Source organism: Punica granatum, chromosome 8 (genome assembly GCF_007655135.1).
Source record: "Punica granatum isolate Tunisia-2019 chromosome 8, ASM765513v2, whole genome shotgun sequence".
Lineage (NCBI taxonomy): Eukaryota > Viridiplantae > Streptophyta > Magnoliopsida > Myrtales > Lythraceae > Punica > Punica granatum.
In genome coordinates this window covers 23,189,269-23,195,552 of record NC_045134.1, presented here as the reverse complement: position 1 = coordinate 23,195,552, position 6,284 = coordinate 23,189,269, and positions in this window count along the sequence as shown.

Sequence of the window (6,284 nt, the reverse complement as noted above, 5' to 3'; positions counted from 1 at the left end):
ATGACCTGTTGCATAGATGGTTGTCAAGATGGGAGGTCAATATTCATGGACTCTATTGTCATTACCTCAGGCTAATAATGCTAAGATGGTGAGGGATCCATGACTGTCACACTGTTTTTCATTATTTTCCTAACATGTTCATCACATGGTAGTAAGCATGACAAAGTAAATTTGAATATACTCCACTAATTTACAAATTTTATAAAAAATTTACCTCGCAAGTTAATGATGAAGTTATTTGCTTTCCCTTATTTTCTTTTTAATTTGGGTCCTTATTCCTAGACTTCTTTGATCTATTAGGAAACTTCTTAACAATTAGAGGAAATACAATTACAGATTGAACTAGAACCCATTGATTTTTGCTATTCAATGGTTCAATAAGCTACTGTTAGAACTTTAAGTCCACTTGTTTCTTCAAAAATACATTCATGAAGTTTTCATGGTTCAATAAGCTACTGTTAGAACTTTAAGTCCACTTGTTTCTTCAAAAATACATTCATGAAGTTTTCAGGTTGCTCACGTCGATAATAGATAGGACTAACAACATGTTTGCAAGGAATTCTTGGGAGATTCCACCTTCTGCATGAACATATCCATTTGTCTAAGTCCACAACATATTTGTCCCCATATTCAACAACCTGGTACTTTATATTATCCCAATTTTGTGTCAAACACACCCTAGAAGGTTCATTCTCACCCTCCACCACTGCCCATGCTATAGGGAACATTTGATTATTCACATCCCGCCCGACAACGCTCAATAATTGCCCCTTAAGTAGAGTTTTTAAAAAACATTCGTCCACACTAATGACTGCTCTGCAGCCAGCAAGAAACCCCTTTCTTAAACTTTCAAAGCATACAAAAAATAATGCTAATGTGCATAAGCTTGGTAACTATCATATTGTATTATATCATATGATGATGAAGATGATTAAAAACAAAAAAGATGCAAGTGGTCGACAGCACGTGATTAAAGGGGACAACTAGCTAATTGTTTCCATGTAATCGTGTATGAGTTGGTACAAAACACACATTTATATAATAACTATTATATTATATGATGATGAAGATGATAAAAAAATTGCAAGGGGTCGACAAAAATCATGTAGAATATATAAAGTATAATTGGGTCACGCGTTTCCACGTATTCGATTATAAAATGCATTAGTCTTATATGATGAAGACAATAAAAAACAAATGTGCAGTTATCCGATGACAGACTCCACAATGCTCCCCGAGAACCACTTCGATCATAGTTGCTGCCAACGGATTGACAACCAATGGTTATGTTTAGTTTTAGAGTTAAGTAAAATTAAGTTTTAATTTTAATTAATTTGTATTGATTGTGTTGTTGAATTATGAAAAAAATTGTGAAAAAATAATGATTGTGCTGTTGAATTGTAAAAATAATAATGAATAGTTGAGAGAATTTAATATTAAAAATTGAATTAAATAGTTTAAAAAATTGAAGAAAAATGAAAAAGTAATAATTGTGTTGTTGAATTGAAGATAAGTAGAGTATAGTTTTTTTTTAACCAAACGGGAAAATCTCTCAGCAATAGTAATGTGCAGTTAGTAAACTCTGAATTTAATCCTTTATTATATTACATTATATGATGAAGATGATTAAAAGAATGCATGTGGTTGACAGAAATCATGTGATCATCGAATATATAAACTGCAATTAGTGTCCAAGCCTATGCCAGCCCTTCATGACTTTTTGACTTATCCGTACAATTAAGGGGGACACATATCCCATGCTCATCGAATGTATAAACTGGATCGCTTTTCCATGCTTAATCACGTTTTGTTTTTATAACCAGAAAAGAGGATATTAGTAAATTCTAATTAATTATCAGTAATATGTCGGATTCGAATCACATTAAGGGTAGATTGTGTTGAGTTATGGAGCCTGAAGTACTGTGATTCCAGATCGAGAGCGTGTCTTGACGTTCTAAAATACACATTATTCGGCCCATTGGTGATGTAATTAGGGTTTGTTCCCTTTATAAGTAGCAGCCTATATCTCTTGTAACCTTAACTCAAAATAGTAGAATACCTGGTTTGGCGACGCCCCCAGACGTAGTCAAAATTTCTGACAAACTGGGTAATCAATTTTGTGTGTCCTTTCTGTTTTTTTCGTTCATATTGTCTTTCACTTTCGTATATTAAGCGCAACAGATTGACTTGAAATCGCCATTCGAGCTTTACATAAAGCACGTCGGAATTGTTGAATCAGTAGTAATTTAAGTATAATGTTGATCTAATGGCTATTATAGAATTTTTACATAGCTCAATAGGCTCATGAACAGACGAGTTATAGATATGTCCACGATAATTAAGCAAGTCATACTCACTCGGTCCACTCCCCTAGCCATATATGTCGACCCGCCCAAAGAACACAAAATGCTCTAGAGTAGATTTTACTGAAAAATCTCAATCAGAGCTCTTTTATCAATCTGATAACGATACTCACCCGAACTCAAGCTCACACTGTTGTTTCAAGTTTCAAGGCAGGTTGGCTAAGCTTGAACTCGCCTGTACCCGACTATCGATTACACTCCTTTGTTCGGGATTAATGACCCTACTCGGTCCCTCAGTAAAAAAATAAAATAAAATAAAATAAAAGCACAAACTAGGTTCCTATATATATTCGGCTTCGCTGTGAAACTTAAATTTCTTTATCGGTGTAATGCAACAGCATATGATTCTGAGTTAGACAGAGTTTATGTCTTCGATTTTCAGTGGTGAGATTTTCCGTAATGGAAGAATATTGAGTCAGGTATGATTTTAGTTCCTGAAAAATACCATTGCTAAGGGTTTGGTCCCTAAAAACTTTTTGCCATGATTTTCGTCTCTCAATCACCATTTCGTCAGTTGTTTTAGTCCTGCCGTCTTCATGCGCGTTTCAACTTTGATGGAAATCTCACGTGGCGGATGAGGTGGACCTAACTCCGTTAACCAAGCCCCCCCCAAATTGCCAAAAACGGCGTCGTTGCCTTCCTTGATGAAACTAGTTTTGCCATTCCCGCCAAAATCACTCTCTGATGTTGTCGTTTGGGTTTCTAGGTCAAATCGAGAGCCCCAAATGTTGTAATCGTTGCACAATTTGATTTCAGTTTGCTATTATTCGCAAATTGAAGAGGCAAAAATTTTAACTATGGCAACAGTACACTTGATCGAAGCAATTTGGGGTGATTCCGTTTCATTTCTTGGCATTGGTGAGTCAAAATTCCCTTCCCTTTTCACTTTTTTATTGTTGAATTGCAATTGGAATATTTGGGAATGACAAAAAGACGATTTTGGTTGTTGTCCCATATTGTTGTGAAGCAAATGTTGTCGAATGGCAGTGGGAAACTTCCAATTTGTTGTCTGCTTTTGTTCCTCCCATCACGATCTTTTACCCCGATTGTCTTTACTTTGTGGTCCCTTCTTGTCATCCCATTTGTGTTCACTACTATTTGTTGTTGTCCGCTTCTTGGTTCTTGTCGTCAATTTTTCTTTGTGGTCCCTTCTTCTAGTCATCCACGGTTTTGTGGTTCACTGTTTTTGGTTTAGAGTAATAGTGATATTTTTATTTTTTTTATACATGTACAAATAATGGATGAGGACTTGTACACGTTGATTTTTCACCATGGGAGTGAGTTAGTCTTTGAACCCCGTGTGGAATATGTTGGTGGAGAAATTGATGTATGGGGGAGGTAGATATTGACCTAGTATCAAAACCCACCATTGAGAACTTATATGTTGAGCATGGATATAGAAAACCAAAGAAGATCTTGTGGTTAGTTCCCGGTTTAGAAGTGCATGAAGGGCTAAAGGATTATGAGACAGACCAAGATGCTCACACACTATATGCATTTGTTAGAAATGTAAGGGAAATTGAGTTCTACTTCATCCAAAATGAAGAAGAGATTGTTGTAGGAGAACTGGCAAATCAAGTTATGCAATTTGTAGTTTCTGATGAAAATGACAGTGAAGATAAAGAACAAGATGAAGATGCATGAGAGCTTGATGATAGTGATTCAGATGATAGTGATTTAGATGATGCATGGTTACCAGGGCAAGATGGGGATGAACATGATGACTGTATTGGTGATGATCGTGTTGCAAGGGAAGGTGGAAGGGAAGTTGAAGCTGCAGGGGAAGTTCCAACTGCAGGGGAAGTTCCAATTCAAGAAGCAGGGGAAGAAGCAAGGGAAAAAGGTGGGGATGGAACCAACATGGCTTGTGAGAAGACCTAAATGGAGAGCTTGCAATGCACCGAACAGAACAATAAGGGAAGAAACATCTGATCATCAAGCTTCTCATGAATTTGTAGAGAAAACCGAGTATCACTCTGAAGAATTGCAAAGTCTGAAGGGAAGTGATGATGAATCTGATAAGAGGCCTGCATTATTTCACGAGAATGCAGAATATGGTCAAGTGCAACTTCGGCTGGATATGTAGCTTGCAGGTTTTCAAAGCGGCTGTGAAAGATTACACGATTTCTATTGGGAGGAAAGTGGTTATGAAGAAGAATGATAAGGTAAGATGTAGATTCAAGTGTCAACCTGGTTGTGAGTGGGAGGCATTCTGTTCTTGATCAGAACCATATGGGGCTTTTCAGTTGAAGAAGTTTATTCCCAATCACAGTTGCTCCAAGAAGTTGCAGAATAAGCAAGTAGACAACAAATGGATTGCTGAGAAGTTGGTGAACTAACTGAGGATGATGCCTAACATGACTGGAGGGGATGTATATAAATATTTATCTGAGGTATTCTCCATTAAAGTTGGTGAATGAAAGATATACAATGATTTGCGGATTGCAAAAAAGCTTGTTCAAGGCTATGAAGAGAAGCAATATACCAGATTAAGAGATTAATGTTGAGAGATTATAGCAAGCAATCCGAATTCCAGTGCAGTAATTGGGGTTGACAAACCAAACTTGAGCTTCCATCCCATATTTGATAGGATGTACATATGCTTTGATGCAAGTAAGAGGGGGTTGCTAACTGGGTGCAGACCACTAATAGGGTTAGATGGGTGCTTATTGAAGGGCTATTATAGAGGCACTTTGCTAGCTTCTGTCACTCAAGATCCAAACCATTTCTACTATGTAATAGCATGTGGAGTTGTCGAACAGGAGAATAAGGACAATTTGAGCTGGTTCCTGAGAAGGCTTCTTGAAGACATTGGAGATCTAAGGGAGCATGGTTAGGAGTTCATATCAGACATGCTAAAGGTGATTGTCTTTTGGTTCATATTGCAATTTCAGTTTCCATATCTTTTTATATGGATTTAACTATTACTCTCTACACTATCTTTAACAGGGTCTTAGGGAGACAATTAATGAATTATGCCTAGACACAATTCACAGGTTCTATGTTAAACATCTTAAAGCAAATGTTTGGAAAAATTGGTACCGTATAGATCTTAGGAAAAAGCTACGCCAATGTGCCATATCAAACACCATTGGAGAGTTTCAAAGGCATTTTAAGGAGCTTAGATGTATCAGTGAAAAAACCTATGAATATTTTGAGTTGTTGGACCAGGGCAGCCTTCAAAGAACATACCAAGAATTAGAGCCTCTGCAATAACATGTATGAGCAGTTCAATGCTGCTATTGTGAAGTATCGAGGAAGACCTATAATCAACATGTTGGAGGAGGTCATATTATATTTGATGAGAAAGATGAACTCCAGTAGGAATCAAATTGCAAGATACGGAGATCCAATCACACCAATTGCCCAGTCAAAGTTAGAAATAACAAAGAAGGATAGTCACAAATGGCACGCTATTTGGGCTGAAGACCCCGACTTTGCAAGGTTTCAGGTCCAACATATATACAACAGCAACCATCAGCATGTTGTTGACTTGAAGATGTCGACCTGTTCATGTAGAGAGTGTAATTTGTGTGGGATCCCTTATAAGCATGCAGTAGCATGTATGCAGGTTGTTGGCATTGATGCAGAGAAGCATGTCAATCCTTGCTATTATAAGGAAACATGGGAGATGATTTGTGCTCTGTATAGTGCTCCACTAAGAGGTGAAGATCAATGGATGAAGTCAAGTGCAGAACCTGTTGAGACTCCAAGATTTGCCAAGCGTCCATAAAAGAAAAGGTCAAAGGCTAATGATATGCCTCAAAACCCATATAAGTTTAAAAGGAAGTACAAGGAAATACAATGTGAAATGTGTGGTGAGAAATGACACAATGTGAAGACATGCAAGGGAACAATATCGAAAGATAAGCAAAGGAAGAAAGCTAGGACCGATACCACCCCAGGTACAAGTGCATTACC